Below are 23,751 nucleotides of genomic sequence, written 5' to 3' on the forward strand. Positions count from 1 at the left end.
TTATAAATGCATATCTGCAATCTGGTCAATACAAGAGATATACCCGGTGAATGTGTTACACAAATCGGCTGTCTGAACATTCACTACGTTAGTGATAAAATTATCAATGATTAAAATAAGTTGATATTTTGAGATGGTCGGATAGCTGGGACATATCCTCGGGGATTCCGGATATCAGTGTCGTCTACGTCCTGCCTTTGAACAAGCATCGCAGCAATGCAGCGAATCCTGTCGTGCGATATACCTGAAAATCAATACTTAATCTCCAAGTCAAAAATCGCATTTACATAGTGTCAAATGAGAGAGGAAATCATTTACTGTTAAATCTTCATAATAATCTCGATAATCTGAGCTACTGAAAAGATACAAAGATACAAAAATACTAATTGCCACAATGAAAGTAGTTCTATTCCATAGCTATTTTACTCTTCTAGTGCCATAATTTTTCGTCGGTTTATATTAATATTGAAATATCAACGCTTGAATTTGTTTTGAAAAAAAGTTTTTACTTTTTATTCCCGGCAGATGAGGAGTTCATTCGAACATTTCAATCAATGTAAGTCAGCCGTGTATCGTGTCTGTGTGTTTACATTAACATTTAGTCACAAAAATTTAATTTCTAATCAAGCGTCCGCACAAAGTGCTGCATTGATCTGTCAAATCCCCAATGGCACTGCTAATAAAGAGTTGTTCATTTAAAAAGGTAATGGAAACTTGAATTCTGACACTTCTTATCAGATTCATATCCTACTCATGCAGCCACAAAACTGATCTCAAGGCTAACACAATTCCCAACCCAATCATCTAAGTATTTTTTCTCATATCATTGAATTATTTTCTGACTAAAACTACCATCTAATTAGATTCACCATTCCCTTTTATATAGATCTGTCAATTTTAAAAATTAACCAAGCTAGCTCCCACTCGCTTTACCAAGCCCAGAATTCAATGTACACCTTTATCAAGCTGGTAAAAATTGATAACAGATTTCAGATATCTCAAACACGTTTTCTTTAGCATAAAATCATAATAAAATGCCCCGTTAAGATTGTATCGTAGCCAGTGTTTTTGATGAAGATTTTCTTATTCTCAAAGTAATTTTCACATTTGTAGTCATATTGTCGAGAGACTACATTAAGGCATTTCGGCCGATAAATATCTGCATCTCTGCAGGGAATTCACAAATTTGCTTTATTTGCCATCAAAAGACGAGATGACCTGCGCTCTTTTCGTCAGCGTAGAAGAGAAGAATACGAGTGTTCTGACGAAGATATTCACCGATAAAGGTTTCAGAGTCACATTTAACTGACACATTAGAATTCTTGTTAATTCGATCTCGCCGTTGACTTCATTGTTCTAACGTTGATTACAAGAGCGATGTTTCATGCCATGACCAGATACCCCGATAGCGATAGAATGTCTGGTTTTTGTTCTCAGTCACTTGCGACATGAATCCGTACTAAACAGGCAAATCATTTTGCGTTTAGGGGAAATGCTTTCTGTCAGTCATTCTTTTGGGTATTGATTACGTCTTGAACTTCACTGATCACATTTCTTCTTCCGACAGAAGTGCGTATGTGTATGTGAAAACTTTAATCATTCCAACTGGTCAAATTCACTTATACTGTACAGTTCAAAACATTTTTTTCTGAAATGTGAAGTTCAATGTCATTCTAGAAATATAATGAAATCCATTATGCACTGAATAATGATGATTTCAGCGCATTATCAAGACAAGCAAATAGCACAGCCACAGCATGGGTAGGGCACACCATTGCTAGAATGGAGTAACGTCACTGAGGTCCAAAAATGCTATTTCTCGGGTCTTATATTGAGCACTGACATATTCTAGGACATTCTACCCATATTCCTGGTCACGCATTACCAAATGTGAAGACTGAAGGCGCTGTGGCTTAAGATGAGTAGCGTGACAAACATATCCTCACCACTGTCAATTAGAGTATGATGATATATTTTTGTGTGAAAGTCGAAATTTCTCTGTCTAGATGATAGATGGGAATTGTCCAGCTGGGTATTCTTATGACTGATTGTCAGACACATTTACCCACACTTCATGGGGAGGATTTAAAAAAAGTATTCTGTTTCAGTAGTTAAAACTGAAGAAAAGTTTTGCTCGGCAACTAACTTGATAAGTTTGATACGAAACTCAATAAACGAAGAAATGTCCTACTTCCAATATCACAAAATTACCATATTATCATTATACGATGGAACTGTTACCTTTAATGATAAGATATGATGAATTAGACTGGTGTGCGAGTAAGTTATCGAGGGACCATGAGGCGTGACTGTAAGATCTAAACATCACAGAAAATTGCCTTAATAATTCAAAATTACTGAAGAAAATAAAGACATCTCCTGCCAAAATTGGTTTCTAGCTTGTAGTAATCGTAAGCGTAGCAATCATACTGCATCAGCTTCAATTACGTATGGCTTAAGTTTTGACAAATTAGTGTTATAAATCATAATCATTTTCCTGACGAATGATAGTTCAGAGAAACGCTCTTTTTTAATTCTCACCATTAAATCAATGTGAAAACAATGCTTATTTGGGATAAACGAGTGACGAATTCTGCGAAATAAGTTTTCTGATAGACAGGCGTTTTGCGATGATGCCGCCTCAGACTGTTATTTCATTCGACATTCAAAGAAAATGGAAACGCATGCTGGTCATCTTCAGTTGATGGGCATCTAATCCAGTTTCTTTGGTACGAAACCTCCGTAAACAAAGCTTACAGCAGATGACGATGAGAAGATTCCCAGTGCAATCCTACTACTACCATTTCTTAGATCTCATCTCATTACCGTAATCTTTTCTGTTTCTGATGGATGCAATTTACAATCATTTCATGCTCACTTTAACCAAATGATGTGAGAAAATGACCTCGGAATTGTATTGTCTTCAGAACTGTGTGCATACCTACAAGACTCCATTTGATACAATTAACTGAATTGAAAAAAACTTTATTTGAAAAAACAAGCTCAAAAGCAAAAGCATATGGGAATCTCAGAGAACTTAACTAGTTGATCGAAGGACAAAAACATTCTTGGCCTATTATTCAACCCTGGCTAGTCGTTATTACTAACAACTTTCAGCTGAAAGCTACTTTATAGCCTTGTAAACTACCATCTTGCATTATCGAAGGAGACAAGCAAGGATACGTAGTATTCATGTAAATCATGATTACCCATACACTTATGTGTCAGCGTACGTTGAAAACCATGGCGGTAATGTCTCAGATAAAAGTTTCCCAGAAAGTTTGACAAATTTCTTCTGTCGCTGATCAACATGTTCATACCTTTATCAAAAAAGTTAATGGTCGTAGTCAGTGATTATGGCTTTGCTCTCAACACATCATTAATCAGGTTTCCGGGCTTTGGCAGCTAGAGGGGCAAAAATACTTTACTAACTGGCAATAAACGCATGAATAATATCAGATTTGTGATACGTCGAGCCCATGAATCTGGATCTGTGAATTCAGATGAAAAATCCTTGCTCGGAATACCAGAAATGATATTTCTCATCAAGGAAATAGGACAGGATATTAAAAACGATAATAACATAACAATAGCTGTTTATTTCTCATTTTCTTTATGCCCTATATTTCATCACAATGATCCTCGCATAAAAGTGAGTTACGGTCAATCATATACAGACAAATTTCTTTAAGAAATCGGCGAGAGTTTTTCCTAAATACCTTTCTCAGACTAGTTACGGTTGAGAGTGTTAACAATGACGTTATTTGGTGTGAAAGAAAAGATTAATCGAGCTGAGAAGGTGTTTTACCCATTTACAGTGGTCGTACTAGTAGATCACCCTTTTAATATGGTGACTGATGACTGCGCATAATCCATGGATTTAATGCAGGGACATCATTCTTTACTAAGACTGTCACATTTAAAACAACGCAAGCAGCTTTCTGAACGAAAATTATGGTAATCCCCAATTTGTCTTGCTCTGAAGATAGAGAACAGGTGAATAAGACGCCATATAACTGATCACACTATGGCTATACAAATGAGCGCAGTATAAGGATCCATTACAAAATGGCTTCTACATGTTCAAAAGCTTTCAATCCGGCTTTTTGATTGTCTTCATTTTCTCATACTTCCATCCATCTCCATATCAAAGGCCGAAATGTGAAAGATATATATCCTGACATTTATCAAGTGTATAAATTGCCAGTTCTTGCCATGGAGAAATTGTTGCCTGAATGTTGTCTGAGGCCCAAATTAGCTATTTGTTAACATCATCTATGAGAAAGGTTGTCATTTTGCTAACAACATCTCATAAAACACTGTCTAATACGTCATGAGATTGAAAACTGATATCCTAATTATTCTGAACATGAGATCCTTATTATCAGGATTTGCTCATGAATCATTTAAGATTAAAAAAGCGCTCATAATAATTAGTCCGGGTTAGCTAATGATTTCTGCCGAAGAAACTTGAGCTCTAGCAATGTATAATTTGGACTGGCGTATGGAGTAGAATACATCAGAACAGGCAATGTTTGGAAAGTCGCAGAGACAAAATGGAACAGTATTATGCGATGCCTTATCAAAAATAATCACGTCTGGCAAAGTCCAACTGTCTCAGTCAAATTATCACAGGCATATTATATACATATATTGCTTAATGATGAGTTGAGTTCTTAAAGGAGGTGATAATCCATCTGACAGCTGTGTCACATTATCATCAGTCCCTGGTTTCCTACAGTGTGATTTTACTTTATTTTTTGTAAATAAAAAAAATGCTAATTTTATATACCACCTATATCGCAGTTTCTTATAATCATAAGCCAAAACTACTCGTCCATCATAGAAAATTTATGAATATTTTTATGATTTATTCATGTCCTTGTAGACCCAATTGTTCTGTATCGACAGTCTGTATATATCTGGAGCATTCTAAGAGATATCTAAATATCTAGATGTTTAAAACTGAATGCATGATATTTATTTGTGCCCAACAAAATATGCCAGTTTAAACTAACCACTCAAAGATGAAAGCAGCGATGAAAACATTCTTATTTAGTCCTTTTAGATGCAATAAGTAGAGGAAGGTTATGGGGTACAGGGCATGGATAAATCTTCATCAAGGTACTTATCGCAAAATAAATTTTTATTTACAAGAACAATGAATGAAAGCCAGCCAAGAAGGTAACACCATGGAATACGTGACCATCCTCCTGGAAAACTAATAAAAATATTATACGAACAAGGTGTTTGTCAGCAGACAAAACAATGAAAATAAAAATGCTTATTCAGTACAGAATAAGCCGTTTCTTAGAATTATTTTGGAAAAGAAATTGGTCTTGATAATAATTCTTTCAAGGCAGCCACAACTGATGAATTAATTCCGTAATCCCTAGCTATACAAGTAGTATAACACAGGCAGAGCTTGTTTTGTCTGATCCCAGGGATTAATCTCAGGAAAAACTGCGTCTGAATCAACACCTCATTTCAACTTTTTCGTAAGCAATTTCCATCGACAAGAAATTTAACCAAATGTCTGAATGATTAGGAAAACTGCTCAAAATGAATCTTTAAAATACAAGTGGATATACATTATACATCTGCCGCAAATTACAGTTCTTGGCCAAAGAAGCAGTGGGATTTTACCATTTACTCCAGGCTGTAGGGAAATGAACACTGGCAAAATAAAAATTAGGAAATTTCGCCTCACATATGTTGTGCCTGCCATAAGCGCTTCGTGGCATTTTGTCCGTAGTTATGAAGACACAGTTGACGAGTTTATATTTGTCTTCATCGGAAATTTTTGTTCGTAAACAGCAAATTGAATGGCTCCACTATAGCAAACACCTCAGAGCACTATTGAAAACAATTTTGTCTCTAAAAGTGAAGCCATAATCAATTTATGTGACATCACCATCCATGGGACTTAATATACTATTGACCACTGGAAACATCAGCAAACCTAATATTCTTTTGTCAATATTAATCTATCCTTTTAGGCTTGCGTTGTAGCCCGAATCAAACTCAAAATTGCATCATTTTTATCTACAGCCTGAAACCACAGTTTACATTTTGATACCTCGGAAAATGTTGAGACGTCAATAAACCAATAACCACTACACCATAGTGAATACAGCTGAGTGTATTCCGTACGAATGAGAATTGAGGAACTGATGACCCGGTTTAATCATGGAGCCGTAAGACTGAATTGAACTGGGGGTATAATCTAAAATCGAAAGGTAATATGAACGTCTTACTCTAAGGTCAAAACGGTATTTCCCACCCACACGCAATCTTATGACGACTTAGGAAAGAAATAAGTCAGAGAATAGGCTATCATATCAAAATTATCTATGGTTAATAATGTTACCGAATGGACAGCTTATGAATTTTGGAAATAACAACAACGTCTGATATTCAGAAAGATTATCACGACTGTCATAATCCAGACAAATTATCAGAAGAGAAATAATAAAGAATGTTATCTATTTCATATATTTTCTCATGTTAGTGATGTATAGTCATTACCACATCTATTTGGCAGCCATAATCCCGACACTGCCACCACGGAGCATTTATAAATCTTTTTAATGTCACTAATAGCCATCATTATCATAGATAATTCTCACTGTCTCCAGATACAAGCTGAAAAAACGACGAACCTGCCAATTCCAACACGAATAGTCGAACAGCTCATTTTCCTCGGTGACTGCAATCGAAAAAGAAGCCCCTCAATCGAGCGATGCATTCGATCAATTGCGGGTTCCTGATTCGTGTTTTCAGGATTTAACTCTATCTATTAAATCAATAGATAAGTAGTTGGTGGATATACCTTCAATGATCAAAGGTAAGATAGGTATTAAACGAGGTTAAGAGATTTGTGTTACTTCATTAATTCTAATGGACTCACACAGTCATCTTCCCTCTAACGAGTCTATATATTTCCATCATATTTTAGATAACTTCGCTGACTCACTATACTTATTATCTATTTCTATGAGAAAACCTGTCAGGGCATTGTTTTGAATCTGTTCCTTTTGATATGATTGATGATATTTTTTCAATGATTCAATGAATATTTATTTGAAAGGACAGGAACGGCTGATAGTCTGATTATCTCTGATTTCTAAGAAAGCGCTTATCACTAAATGTGACTACTTAAATAATTCAGCAGGTGAACATGTTTTTCTCCGCTACAAGCAATCTTATGATGACTACGGAAGTGAGAAAATAATCGACAAAGCTTTTATACCAAATTATTGTTTCGTTGTAAAGAGACGGTTTGGTATATATATATATATTTATATATATTACGACAGGATACGTAGCATGAAGCCATAAGTTAAACTGTGTGACATTTTAGAGATGAGAGAAAATCAAATAGCAATCTTTTCACATTTGTCAACGAGACAAGTTTTTGTACGGGCCTCCAGCCTTACACTATGATGAGTAACTAATAACTTAATGTAAATTGATGACAAAAAATGTCATTCTAAATGACTTGCGCGTGATAAAAATCGAATACATTAACCTATGTATAATCTAATAAATTGGCTAAACCTCAATAGCTATATTCTATTAATGCCAATATGCTATTAATCTTGATTATTTGATTATGCTGCTGAAATCGATGAAATACAGACTGAATTGCTATATTGATGTAAAGCGTTTTTACCCGCTGGCTAAAGAAGTCATAACAGGACTAGTTACATAGACCGAAAATGACATTTGATAATCAGAAAAATGAATCTCGTACTTGAAACACAAAATTTATCTTTCATATTCAGCTTGGCTTCAGTTTATGCGAAGAGGAATCCTTTCAAAAGTAATAACTTTACTCAATAAACAGTCGAGAATGATATTAGTAATATTTCTTAAAGCAGACATGTTGTCAGAGTAAGTTTGAATATTATAAGAAATAAATGGTGGATGAAGAAATGATATTCATCACAATATATATCTCTATAACAAGAATAAACAACATGGATTGAATAGATAGAATTTAAGGTTGTAGTAGAAATGTTTGTTCAGTAGTCCACGGTCGAGTAGAAGCATTGAATTTAGCTGAACATGATAATAATTGCAGTTCTATGCTTGATCAGTAACATGCCTGAAACAGGAAATCTGACATTTATACAGAAAAACGCATCTTTTCTGGCAGTCGGAGAATGGACATCGCAAAGACCCTGCGCGATTAATGAAAACATTCATATCTCAAACAGCCCACTGATAGCGTGGAAGATGTTTCTTTTGTGAAATTGGTATTCGCATGCCAGTTCCAGGAGATCAAATTTTGCGATGATCAATACAAGTTTTGGACGCATCAGTAAGCAACTTGCTACATTACAGCTGATCTTTTGTGTAAGTTTGTTCGCAGATTTTCCGCGGGAGGAATTTTCTCTCCCCCCTGATTATTTCCAGGGAGTTTCCCTCCCCTCCTCAGTTTTCCCAATGACAACATTGAACTGCTAAAAAACTATCTGAAATGTCATAAACCCTGCTCAAACCAGAGTGAAATCACTTAAGCCAACATTACAGATTATGAAATAATGTCAAGCTAAAAGCTGCACAATCTCAAGTCATATAGGTTTAAAAATAATCTTCCAGATCACAGATCGATGAAAACTATATTTGTTGTCCTCACTCTTGAATTAATTTTCTATTGTTAGAAATAAACAGTGACCTGAAACAAATGGTCATCGTTTCTTTCATATTTGATAACATTTCTTCACATGTCGTAAAACAATATCACAAGGAATCGGAAGTACCTCGTACAACACCAACGCACATAAAACTGATTGAAGTTATTAATGGTCTCTCTAACTGAATCAATTCATTTCTCCATTCCACGGTTCCATTTCCTGTAGCCAGTATGAGTATCATATTCAGTTAGGAGGAAACTGAGTGGCCATTCATCTTATTTATAGCCATATCAAGGCCAGACTCACAAGAAAAGATCTCAGAATTTGGCTGTGATTTACAGAACAGATTAACAAGAATAAAAATTCCCAACTGATATAATTGACACAGCAAGGGTATATGACCTCTCTAAGGGAATTCAATAACGAGAGTTTATGAGCACCTATTTTGACACAGGGTCCTTGTCTTAGTCTCCATCATCCAATAGTTTGTTTGGGCTATAGCCACGATCACATGAGCCAACTGTTGCCAATGGGTGCGTGCTTAGCTTATTTGACATGGGCCAAATTTGGCCCGACCAAAAATGTTGGATCAGACCTGTCCCAACTTTTCCGACATTTTTGGTTGGGCCAAACAGACCCGGGCCCATTTGGCTACCGTGTGAACAGTTGTTCCGGGGAAACAGTTGTACCAGGCCAAAAATGCTCGTGTGATGTTAACTGGTTCTCACCTCACTTGCCACAGGATCATTCAATAGCCGTTCAGTAATGAGTGAATGACTTACATGTGAGCGAGCTCTCTAATTAAGCGCGAGCCAAATTTAACTCGGGTTTGGTCCGGATCAGTTTGACCGAGGCCATGTTGTCTCTATGTGATTAAGGCTCATGTCGCGTCGGGTTTGGATTTGCCCGGAGTAAGCAAACTTTTTCAACAAAAACAAAAGCAAGATTGATTGACTCCAGTTGATTGAATGTGATTGCATTCTTTGTGAACAAATTCCTTATTGAAAGATAGATGAGCGAGCTTTTTAACTGAAAATCATAGACGATAACGAAGTGTTTTATCCGTTGCTAGGCTCATGTTTCTCTCATGCCTAGATTTATAAGAAAACAGTGTTTTATTTTCCATTCTGACTGCAAACAAACATCAGTTATTGATCAAAATTCTCAGAGGAGTGGGATGAGAGATAATAGAGAAAATGTATCGATGCCTCGAGTCTTGTTGGATTTTGAAACTACGGGGAGGCAACTTGCACTTTGCATCTTAACACAGTTTTTTTAGGATTCTCCAAAGACTTTCGACTCTGAAAGTAAAGTGAATATCCCGCCGGGATGAAATATCATTTCAGCGCATATTTAATCCACAATCAAGAGATCGAGAGTGGAGAGATGAAGAGAATGTCGACAGTCAGAGCATGATTTATGAGAAAACAACTTCTCATATGTCAAAAACAACCGCTGAAGACGTCCTAGAAAGACTAAGATTTTTTACATTCAAAAAGCATTTCTATGTAAATCTCTACCATAGATGATACGTACATATCAAGGAGACTGACGTAGAGGAGGGAACTTATTTGCTTTTTGAATGATGCCCATCAATAACTCAACAGATTAACCACTGTTTTGTGGTTACTGTCTTGTGATCCTTGACCGAAAAAAAGCTCATGTAAGGCCAGGGATAAAGCAAAGCTATTTCACGGTTGTCAGATTGAGATTATGGTCTTTAAGACACCATTTTTCTAAGGATATCCATTTTACTGTACTAAGCAGCGCAGGACTTAGTACTTCAAATGTACCTTCCAAATAGTTGCACAAATGAGCGTAGTGTAGATATCAGACCAAACTCAATCAAGATTTAAAATGTGTTTCATGTTTACCATTTCATTAGTAAAATCTTGAGTAAGAATGATTGCTCCATGGCAAAATCATTACAGGTGGAGTTGAGTAGACTCAACAGAAATAGAAAAGGTGCGAGTTCAAATCTGAAGAGTTTACAAGAGTCTAATAAAAGCTGTAACAGGATTATGAATTTTTTTCTCCATCAAACAGCTTTAGTGTTCTACTATCATTAATCAAACCTAAATCTAAATTGATATCTTACCGATGGCAGATGATTTATGTCTATAATCATTTGATTTAATGTTTCGGATTCAAATCTGACCAGGTTCTATACTCACTGATTCTAATTAAATGCATTCTTTCTTACAAAAGCTCGTACCTTCAAGGGGTAGCCACTTTCCCCCATTTATAATTTCCGATGTAAAAACACGAAATTTCCTGAGTGCAGGTGAATAGATTGTTAAAATCATTCATTTCCCAGGTTTTTGCCAAAACTCATCAAATTCCATGATTTTCGCTTATCTGTCTTGATTTTACAGATTCCCTGAGTTTTCCAGGTTTTTCAGGTCAGTGGCCACTCTGTTACTCGAAACACAAAACTCGAAACTACAATCATGTAATCGTGTCTCAACATCAAAGCACTGATTCGAAATAGCAGAATTGAAAGTGGATATTTTTTATGAATAATGCAAGAATATCCTTTATCCGGGATATAATCAATAATTCTTTCAAAACATCAAAAGTATTGATATTCATGATGAAACATTTCGTTATTTTTAACGCACAGATAATGATTATATTTTTCTGAATGTTTGTTAAAGATTTGGATTTATTCCAACAGTGGCTGATGTCTATGAATCCATTGATTTATGAGCAAGTATATCAATAACTTCATTACGAATTCATAGCAAACGAAAGAAAACTGAAAAGCTGTATAATAGAGAGGTGAGGATTGTAATTCTAACTCGTACAATGTTTCCAACAATATCTAAATAATTGGAAAGTTTCTTTCGAAGACAGAGAATATTTCAAAGAAAATTCTTTATGATCGGTCTTTGAAATAAAGAATTCTCCGCCGGGAAATTCTCATTTAAGCATGTCGCTTGTAAATCGAGCCGCGTCAAAATAAAATATAGAGGAGAAATGTTCATCTTTTCGTCAATAATGTAAGCGACTCGGTGGAAAGATGCGTCAATAAAGAAAGAATAACTTTCGTCATAAAAGATATATTTATGTGATCAGTCAATCATCATCGTCATAGGTGTGGTATATACATGTAACGAGATTGAAGCAAGAGAGTCGAAAGATCACCAGTAGCAGTGAACACACAGACCACGCGCGAGAGTCATCTCTCACTCCGTTCATCAGTCAGTGACTGCTGTGGTTGATCATAAGGAGGTTTCCAGTTCGGATTAAACCTTCAGCCTGGGCTGACATGTAGTTATAGTCTTAGTAAATATCAACGCTTATACAAACATTCTTCTTCTTGGATATTCAAACTTAGGATTACTTGAGAAGCATTTCTCCATGTAAGTTTTAGTCGGTTGTTATCTATGCCTTTTAAATTCTTACTAGTCAAGTAGGATATTTACTGTTTCCATAGTTTTTTCTTCGTTGAAATGTATTCATCTTCACTGTATTGAAGCTGAGCTGCGTATGCACTTCAGACATTCAATTACAGATCTTTGTTTTTCATATCTCGAAGATCATAGAAAAAAAGAAGTAAAAAATCTGTGCAATTCTATCCATCAACAAATAGTCAATCCATTCCTTTCAGAATTTTCTTCATAGACCCATCATCACTTACAAGATCTACATAATTATCTATGAAAAAGTTGAAGATTTTTGAAAACTATACACTATAATATATTATTTCCAATATGTTGACCTTAGATTGAAAGTTGCTGGATAAAGATATCTGTATGACTGGTATCATCATTTAAGTGCGGTAATTATACAATTTTACAACTCTCTCATGTGCATCTTGAACATGTAAAATAGAGATAAGTGGCGCGGCTAATGTGCGAATAATTAGATGTTCACTGATTTCAAGTGATTTCCAATGATAAATACGATAAATACGCAACTTTGAGAATCCCTCAGTAAACAGATTTATACCTCCTCAACACCTGGTTCTAGACTACGAGTGTATAAAGTTTCTCGCCATTTGGTTCAGATTTGAATTTATTTTGCATGGAAGCTTTGGGAATTCTAAAGGTAACGTAGCTTTCATTGAGGGTTCAAATTTGACTCTGATTTCGGATAATGAACTGATCGTAGCTCTAGAGTCAAACTTCACTCACTACTGTAGAACTGAGTCAAAAACTTTATACCTAGCTCAGATTAATGACCTAAACAACGTTGATGCGAATGAAGATATTGGGTCTTAAAATATGACGCATCAGTGAGAAATGATAAAGTATAGTACTGGTAATACGCCGTTAGTCAAGTTTGTAGTACTCCGGGGACATAGATCTTACTTTACGATAATATTTAGCCATTCAACTCACATCAGATAATCCATCTTTTTTCTTATGACGCAACATGTGGATTGTTCATACGTGGGATTCAGTGAAGATAAATTACTGGATCAAATCGATTCAGTTGCATACTCTATTATCCATGACAGTAAACGCAGTACGGACTCAAATCAGCCACACGTATTGGCCTTCAAATAACACCCACATTGAGGGGATGCAGAAGAGGGTATAAGATCTTAATTCGGACTCTGAAAAAATTAATAGTATGTTCCAGGATTCAGTGAGATACGATTCTGCGATAACAAAGGAATACAAATGCGAAGATGGATTTTCATATGGTTTCATATTAAAACTGATAGAATATCGTATAAAAATGGTAAACATAGAATATTTTTCTGGAAAAAAGAACGACTATCATGTGTTCTACGTGTGATGCCGTCAAATATATAATGCTTGATGTATCAGCTGTCAATATTTCTATCACAACATTAGATATATTATAATATTTCGAGACCGGTGCGATAAATTCATAATGCAGTCTGTCCTTACTAACTAATCAGCCAAATAAATGTGCACTCTACGGATTGTACAGATTTTCTAGGCTTGCTCCCATTCTTTTTCTTTCTCTTTCTGAAGACTAAATCTAATACACAGTAATATTTGCTCTTCATAATTAACAAAGCTGATCATGTTTCGCCTATGATTTATAATCTAATACAACCTCTCGAGTATACTGATATCAAATATCATTAGACATTACTCGAACTTGGTAAGTGTTTCTACACATGCACTGAATTTTTGTTTAACCAGGCAAAAGAACTTTTTTATTTTACCTATTTCAAAATTTATTAGTGCTTCCCGGGCTAGCTATCGATACTATAAACAATGTAAATATCAGTTCAATAAGAAACGCTTCCTCGAAGTATGTCGGTGTTTAAACTCGCGCTTGAAGATATAAATACAACTAATTAGTTAGATAAATCATTTGCCCGAACATCTCACAGTTTACAGTTATACGAGTATTATGTAAGAAAAATTTATATTCTAAAGTCTATGAAATTTGAGGCAAAAGTGATTAATCAATATACTCGTGTGATATATAAGACAAAATCTATATACCATTGAAGTCGCAATATCAAAGGCTACTGTGACTGTAATTAGTAAATTTACTATTACATATCTACCTTAGTCACATCAGCATTAACATCGAACAACACCAAAACCCCAAACATGATATGTTTATATAAAGGTAAATGCTACTATTCATGACGGGGAAAGTTTTGAAGTTGATGATGCAAGAGTTTTATAGAAAATGAATGATTTTTGAAGTCCATAGATATGTATGGTATGCATCGACAGATTTATGTGAATTTCTACGTATTTTCTATCGGCTGACTAATGCATTGCTCTAAACATTGCTTGTCAACGAAGCGTCTAATTTTACCTTCTATAGATTGTTATTCCTGGTAAAGGGAAATACACTAATTAGATGTTATGTATTTGTTCCTGATGATTTACCTGATCAAGTGGCATCTACTGTTTAAATCATCTGTTTTCTTCAGCTTTTTAAAATCCCAAATGTTTCCCCCCTTCAAACAAATCATACTATTGGTGTTAGGTTAATGTAGCTGTTTAGGATGATGTTTTTGGTCGTAAACTGTCTGACATCTAGGGTTTATTATAACTATTCACTTCGTTAAAAATGAATACAGCCAACAAACAACAGTTTATAGTTATCTGGGAGTGAAAAGAATTTCATAGAATTCAGAACCAAAACGATTTGCACCAAATTTTTGACTTATTGGTTTCGGCAAGATGTAGAAATACAAGCTTTTCGTGAAATGAAATTTCTTCAGTTAAATTGCAAATTCTAATGTCACACATGAAGAAGAATATTTATGACTGAATTCAGCCATATAAAATCATCCCATATGACAGACGCTAAGAGCCTGATGTTATGTGGGTCTAGTTTCTAGGGATGTTTTACAAACTAACTTTGCCAAGCGAGTGGGACTGTTGAAATTGATGACAATGCCTAATTTGAGAAATGGCACAAGCTGACTATTGCAAGGTTGATAAATGGATTTCTGGATTTAGAAGAACTGAAAATGTCGGTGAAGGAAATAAGAGCTGAAAAGACGAAAATGTCTCGTTCCATGTAATCAACGTAGAAATTGAGCGGTAGACAAGAAGCTTATTGCTCATAGTATATCACTACACGTGTGAGACTAGCCCCTGGCTAGACAGTTTCATTTATTTTCAAATTCTCTATTAAGCAAGCTTAAATTAATTTCTAACTGGATTTCCACTTTCTCTGCGTTATCGCCAGCTAGATCATACGCACACCACACTCTCATACATCAAAAACTATTGACGCGACTCTTTCAAAACGAACAATTTGTGAAATTTATGGTTTTATGCAAATGTTTTATGACTTATAGTGAATTCATTATATCGTTCAAATTATAGTCGGCCGCCGGTAATTACCAATCACTGACCGGTTTCTTGGCAACATCGATATTGTAGAGTTGTAATATTTCACGGAGATGAGGGGCGTCAATCATTTTCGTCAATTTGCCCTGTCACCCCGATTCTCCGGGAATGGGAATAAATGAATTTCGCCGCCGACAACGGGACAACCAGAAAGAAAACCCGAAGAAAAGTTCAGTGATCGATCGTCGCGTCTGATCGCTTCGAATCGTTTTAATTAAAATTGACTCGGTGTGAGTGAAATTCCTCGCACTCTCGTCGCTCACTGAAAAATCATTTGTGGAAAAGATTTGAAATGAACAGATAGTGTCTGTAGTAATTTGAATTCAAACGAACGCGCTTTTTCTTAGGTTTTTTTGACGCCTTAAAAACCGTTACAATAATGTTTATATACATTGATAACTACTATGCGTTATTCGAGGAGTTCTGTGTGAGTCAATGTGCACTACGTCATCAATATCAGCATTTCATAATAACAATTACAATTGCGAATGTTGGCGTTTATTTGTAATTAGATATATTTCATAACTCTTATCATTCTATATTTGATAAGGATTTTTGAGAGGATGTGCACTATGTCATCGATACATCTGGGCTCCACTGGTTGCCGATCAATTCAATTCAATTATAGATATATTCAAATTCAACATATGCGATATTTTTCAAGGCGTCAATTTCAAAGTTAGTTCGTTTGTTTTACTCATGATCTCTTAAGTTCTGCCTCTTTTTCATGAACCCCTGAGACATTGAGATATTGTATCCTGTAATAAGGCAAAAATTACGTTACCTGAAATGAGGGATCCTTCACTGAAAAAGCAATTAAGTGACAATGTTGTGGGCAAACTGCCTAGATAAGAGTCAAATTAATAAACCAGTGGCTTCTGCCTATCACAATATCAACAAACTGGACAGTACAAACACAGGTGATGGGATATTGCATTCATGCTAATAACAGTGAGGGGTCAAAGGCCATAAAAGAACAGTGATGAGAAACCAGAAATAATGAACGAAACTCATGAAATAGAAACATGTGATCATTTAATGAGAAGTTCATGACAAATAGCTTTTCATAACGAAAAATGTCATATCCAGTTGTTCATCTGTAGTAATCTTAGAATGACATCATTTCAGGCAGTTAGTAGAAGGTAACATCAGGTAACTCTATTAGCTGATGGCATGTAATCCCATTTAACACATGAGAAAGGTTAATTACGCTCGAATTCACGCTTGTCCCTGATGGATTTATTAGACCGTTGATGGTAGTCCGAGTCATTATTAGCTATTTGTCCTAACAGGAATATTCAGGTCTTCGGAAACCTTACACAGCAATCACATCGCAATCTATGTCTCAAGATGTCATTGGCTGAACGACTAGTTGACCACAATTTGAAGTATCTAAACCACAATATGTACATCTTTTTGGCACTTTTTTGAGAAGACACCATTGATATTTTTTTAATCTATTCTAACATACTATCCATAATATACTTTTTCTCATTTCAAGTAGTACATTGAATTGCTTTTCTGTTCTAGTTTGAACTAACTGCCTTTTAAGATTCCTGGCTATGGCTATCAATTCATCAGCCTTATATGATATTTCAGTGAATGTCCATGTTTTCTAGCCCAGGAAATGTTTCTGTTTAAAGGCTGATCATTTTTACAGCATTGAGTTGGTGGCTCGACAGTAGAGAGTTACCGAGTGAGTATGCTTCAGTGGATCAGAAATGTGAGATATATCCGCAGTTTATTATTGATAAACGCAAATTGTCGTTATGAGAGAAATGCATAATCTACCGTCCCACATTCCATCATTGATTTATATCTGTCACAGATGATGATTCATTGATAGGCTATTTCCTAACGTGAGAAATGTCCGGTTATTTTCTCACTTCTTGCGATTCTTCACTGAATTCCGAATCTTTTGAGCAAATTCAGCCGAAATCGGGTGAATTACATTTCCATGGTACGATCCGGTACGAGGACAAAAGTTTATCTATTTTCAAGAAATATCAAACGAAATGATTGCCAATGGTGCTGTATCATCAACTTCTCTATTTTCATTATCAAACCATCGAAGACTAAAAATTGTAGTCTGTACTTGTGATATGAAGTGAAGTCGACAACCGGATAAAAGATAAATTTTCCTCGATCCAAGGCCTAATGAAATCAATATGAAGTATATGGCACATTTTGTGCAGCCCGTAATGACATGTATTCTTGATAGTTTGGTACGGGTGTCGAGATTACTTTCAAATTGAATTTCAAAATTTGTCGTATGATCGATTATCACTGTGATTTATACAGGGTAATCGTACTCCGAATGAGATTATCATTTTTCTGTATGAGGTTTGAGGTTTACAGTTACGCAAAAATCCATTTCAAATTCAACCTTTACTCCGTTAATATGCATATTCCGATGGAATGCGCAATTTGCATTTCCAACGGAAATCTTAATTTTATATGATAACTCGAAGCTATGTGCTTTGAATGAGAATGTTTTTTGATTCTAGAAGATCACGTAGTCATCAATGAAACACGTTAGGTTTATTGCAGAAATACACTGGCAGTTGATATCTTGATTACGGTATCTCTATTTCATGCAACCCATCGGATTACCGGACTGTTATTCTGTGATACAAATTTCATCCGTTGTATTTTGCTGGCACCAGCCTGCCGCTTTTTACCGATGTAACAAATCAGTTTTGCAAGAAGAAATTCATGATGAGCTCATAAATAGACTGTCAATTATAAGCTCCTCGCTAATTCTAGCTCGGTTTCAGATACGTGGAAATCATGTACTCTTGAAATGACGCCTGATAATATTCATAGCCGAGAGTTTTTGCATGTAAAAAAGTTATCTGACATTCGAAGCATGTAGACAGATTTTACCATATGAATGACCGCAGGGCTGTTCTGACTTATGATTGCCAGTCACAGTAACTGCATTGATAAAAGCTCATCATTATCAAAATGAAGTTTCCTTATCCATGTCTCTGGACTTTTAGAACTGGGATGGACATTTTTAGGTCAATCAAGTATTCATTTAATCCTCATAATCTTCCTCATCAATATTTTCTCATAGCCTTTGAGGCTCCGTTCTGTCTTGCCAATCTTTGCCCTAAACCTAGACCAGTTACACAATATCACCGATCTACTTACAGTCTCATATTGTCTGGATACATTCTTATCTTTGGGTAAGGAAATTAGGCTTTGCTCATTCTTACACTGAAGAAAAGTTACTTTTGTATCGGAGAGATCCCCCATCACATCACTCCAGGGATTCGAGACCTCAATAATTCAATATATGAAATCCTTTAACTCAATTGAGCGCATTTCTTATCAGACTAAATGCCAAAAATCATCAATTTCAAGCCGATATAAACTGAATTTCGCCATGCGGAAGATTCTATTTGATAGGGAAAAGCATTCAATTGTATTCAAAAGGAGAAAGTACGAAATATATATACATACATAGTGGATCTTTTTAATGACGTGTATTTCAGCGGAGAAATCACAGTTTCTGATGATATCGATCGTTTGATTAGGTTCATCGTTAAGTGCTTAGAAAGAAGTTATTCGTTAGATTATGGTTTCAATTCTTCGGATTTGGAAAAAAAAGTACCTAAGGCATGAAACATGCTTAGATTCCTACTCGTATTCATCAAAGCCTTATCCCTTGTCTTAAGCAGATAAAACCAGTAAGAGGAAGTGGGGAACAGAGCATACTAAAATCGCATTAACCTAATTGGTGATTCCTCATTCGGTGACAACGCATGGAAAATACAATCAAGTGTCAATTTTGAAACAACTAGAACTCCATCAAAATTGATCAAATGAAATTGGAAATTAACTTATTAGTATTCAGCTCAGCTTCCATAGCAGTCAGTTCATTTCACAGCTAATATGGTTTTTGTCGGAAAAATGATAGAGTACTACATGGCTGCTGGATATCATATGAAGCGTAAGAAAGTTAAAGCACAAGCCATTTCCCAAAAATATAAATATTAGAAAAGAAAATTCAGAGATAGAAAATCATGTGGAAGGAAGTCATTTGATAACAACATATGAATATTTTTCATATCATAATATTTCCATGTAGATCCAATGGGTTCCGATAATGATTAACCCTTCAGATCAGGATTTCTTAGGTTTAAAACATGTTTGGCTCTCAAGATCTCATAATGTCGATGAAGCCATCTATCTGTCAAACATAATAATGAATTGCAGCTACTAGATATTCTAGTAGTTCCTCTATGAAACACCAGATTGCGCCGCGGTATAATGACATATGGCAAACCATAAAGATACATCAGTAAGATCAATAAATTATGAGATAGTTTTAGCTATGATCATCCGCATGATGTTGGGCAAAACAAACCCCGAATGTGAACACAGTGTACTTGAGGTGAGCATCGATATCATTAAACTATAATCAGTATTCCTTCCCAAGGGCAATCAATGATATTAGCCATAAAAGAGATAAGTTCCCTGAATTTTTTTGCAGGTGAATAAAAAAGATATTTCAATACTAGACAAAACATTTCGAATGCAGCGAGTTCAGATATATATATATATATTTTCTATCGATTGATTCCTGAGTAGTTGATTTAAATTATGGATGCAAATTCTGCCCATTGGCAACATCAAAATGGGTAATTATCAGAAAACAAGTATTTTATGGCTCTATAAGGGGAATAGAATTCCTAAGTTTCATCTGCTGCATGCATGTGTGGAACATCCAAAAATTCCCTAGATAATTCACAAAATTTCATGATCAAATATTACCACGAAGTGGCAGCAAATAAAGGCATATTTCGTCATAAGGATGGAGGATGGCAGGAGATGCAGGTTACTCGAGCCAATTACGCTAATGACATTAACAGGTTCACATTGGCCATTGCAGAGACATTCATCATGAATTTGATTAAAAACATGCATATACTATTAATACATATTTACATATGCTGCAAATTAGAAAGATAAATGACTAAATATTAAGATGTTCCAGATAGCATGCATCCAATCATTTCAATAAAATCATGATAATTAAGCCTATGTCCCCTGATACTGATGTATATCAACTAAAGTCAATGACTGAGTTGTTAGGTATAAACAATCTTTCTATGTCGTGTGACCGCTCACATTGCGCATCCATTTATTTTTTCTATTCATTTATTCCTTGATTTCGGCTGCGTGATTTTTTGTGTAATTGAATAGATCTATTCATTTCGTTTCATTTGATAGTGACAGTTCAGCAATTACGTTAGTTGGCGATGATTGTGCGATCTCATCACATCAAACCGCACTTGGCCTCATTTTTCTATCCGACAAACAACTTTTCAAACTAATTTCATCTCGAAGGTTGCTTGATAACAATGAAATGAATAGGAGTTCATGTTAGATTAGGTGTTCATATTTCATTTAAAACAGCTTGGCAGGAATAATTTTGAATGATTAGCTGAACAATCAAAAGAAAACATGCAACAGATATTTCAATATTTGAAACCAAATATGATCTCAGAATTGATTGTATGAATGAACTATTGCATTTCATGTTACACAAATATCGCTGAATTATTGCTCCACCATTTCAACTGCATGAAGTTACAATTTACGGACAATATCTCGTATCTTTGCATTACGATTTTCATTTACAATGAATAAATCAATCATCACAAATTCTAAACAGTGGCACCTGATTCTTAGATTCTATTGCAATGTTGTAAAGTTCACTGGACCCGAAATCCTGGTCAATATTTATGTCTAGATTAGATAATTAATCATTATAAAACTGATCAATTTGTATCATATGTTCCATCAGGGTTAACGTCTATGTTAAGAACTCACAGATAAGTTCGCGTGATACAAAATCATTTAGCTGTCCGCGTAATTCTTGGAATGTGAATCACATTGTCAGGCAGCATTCCCCTCGGGCCCAGGTCCGTCAGATTAGACATAATACTAATTATGATTTCATAGTATAAAATCAGTCATTGATTCTCCGCGAATACTTTTATATATATATATGTTTATATGCTAGTAGTGAAAATTATTCATAAAAAAAAAACAGAAGTAAAAGATTCATAATCGATGGTTGGCCAGTGGTTTATAGATCCCGTAAATGTCTGGTATTAAATGACGTAAGGTGGAAATTCGAAACTGTTTACATATGGCCTTGTCCCCTCAGTCATGGGTTAAAGGCTAACACCGGGTCACTCAATACTTCAACCTGAAACTGAATACAGATTAAAAGTACATCATACAACTTCAACATTTGGTCTTTTTAGTGGAATACTAATATTGCCACTGCAGTTATACATAGGTTCCAGGTTGCATCCTTAAAATGATTAAAATCAATGTCCAATAGTATGTTTCCCATCACTCAGCAATATCGTATTTGAAGTCAATATTCAACAGATAATGTTTACTGTCCAGTCACAACTATAAGTCTCTTAGCGTTTACCTCCTAAAGTGATGCAGGTATCTGAAGCCCCAGACAGCGCGATAAATATTCAAAGGATGCCGCTTTCTTTGCAAGATAAATGACTATTTACCGTACCTGTGCGTTTAATGGCAATCATTTCGACGATATCAGACTATTATCCATGAGATAGAGGAAGTTTTGGGATTAGTAAATCATGCAATTTTAATCCAGTAATGGGCATATTAGTCATTGATAGTTTTCGTGCAATGACACCAAGAATAAATCAATATATCACCAAAAAATATGAAGTCATGACTTTTCCGGTCGGAGTATCGTATTCATCTAATTTATAATAAGTGGCTGATATAATTTCATTTATGGCTTCGTAATGATAGGTTATATGTCCGCTGGTAGTTAGTAATTCAATCTGTGAATTATAGATGACCATTTGCTCAGTCGCATTATCTGTAACTCAAACCTAAGACAAGTCGAAGCTAATACACCTACGCAATATTGGTGGAATTTACTGGATTGTAAACCAGACTATAGTTTCAGAGAATCAATAGGTTGTCTGGCTGGTCATCGAAACTACAATAACCGGAATTCGTCGCGATATTTGACGACAATTTGGGTGACGATTTAATACAAATCCGCGCGGCGTCCTCCATGTTATGTGTGAAATTGTTTTCCGTTCTGTGCTGATGCCTTTGTCGATAAAACATTTTAACATGCGATGGCGTAAAATTAAATTCCATCGTGAGTATGACATGAATGGAATCATTTCTCCGACAAACTGTGAGCGAAATGCATCAATCAAACCGATATTATACCCAAACCCCGACTCATGATGACATTGATACAACAGTTATATTTTACCAATGTTTTCCAGCATGAAATGCCCAACGTAACCACACAAAATATCGGCCGGCTGGTAGTTACATTGTGTTATTACTTAACAAAAGTTTCCGTGGAAAAACAGATGACTCGATACTAAAATCACTGTCATAACAAATTTTATGAATTGCTAACAACGATATAAAGAGCAACAGCGATTGTTTCGCCTGAAAGCGGTGCGTACGTATAGTGAATACACTTATAAATGGCTGCGCGTTTAGAAGCAGTAACTATAACATGATCAATATTATACGACATCAATGGTTTTAGAAAATTGATATGGAGACATCGGGATGAAAACTTCCTGAAATGAATGCGCTTAAAGCTCAACTCACCCACCGGTAAAATACATGAAACAGATTGCAGAATGAATACCGTACGTACCTGAAACGATACAACGAAAGAAAACATGAAATTTAATTCGATTGAACGGATCGAATAGGAAAAAGGCTTCACCGATAAGAACTTTCCAGTCAGAAATTGATTATTATCGATTGGAATTTTTATAAGTAGAGAATTATTGAATCATATGAGAATAGTGTATTGTTGATGGCTACAGGGGATTTCACTTTCGCAGACATCACTTTAATGAATAACTGAGGCTATTGCGCTGTTGGATACTATACTCACTACAGATGTCATATTTCTAATAAATATCATTTGAAATCTATGTGAATTCATTTCCATTTCTATTATTCTTAAAAGCGACCTAGGATATCATTTTACAACCAAGTGAAACTGCATATTTCTATCGATTTATATCCGATAGAAAAATCAAAGCAAAAGGAAAATTTGGCTTAGATTCAGTTTATCCAATGGGTGCTCGCAGTAGGGAAGCAAATCTAATTTTTGTCTGCAAAGTCGATGGAGCGAATATGACGAAAAGCTCTAATTGTTGTTATTGTAAACACGTTACTGCTGAATTCAGAATTCATTATCTCGAATATAACTTAATCACTGATCGGCTTAAATTCGCCACAAAATG

At 35.3% G+C, this 23,751-nt stretch overlaps 1 protein-coding gene across 2 annotated transcripts in view; it reads right to left on the reverse strand.

The window, feature by feature from the left end:
• LOC141900402 (phosphatidylinositide phosphatase SAC2-like) overlaps positions 1-23,751 on the reverse strand; it is a 78,837-nt gene that overhangs the window by 17,269 nt on the left and 37,817 nt on the right. The window lies entirely within an intron of this gene.

This window comes from Tubulanus polymorphus, chromosome 2 (assembly GCF_964204645.1).
Source record: "Tubulanus polymorphus chromosome 2, tnTubPoly1.2, whole genome shotgun sequence".
NCBI classification, from domain to species: domain Eukaryota; kingdom Metazoa; phylum Nemertea; class Palaeonemertea; order Tubulaniformes; family Tubulanidae; genus Tubulanus; species Tubulanus polymorphus.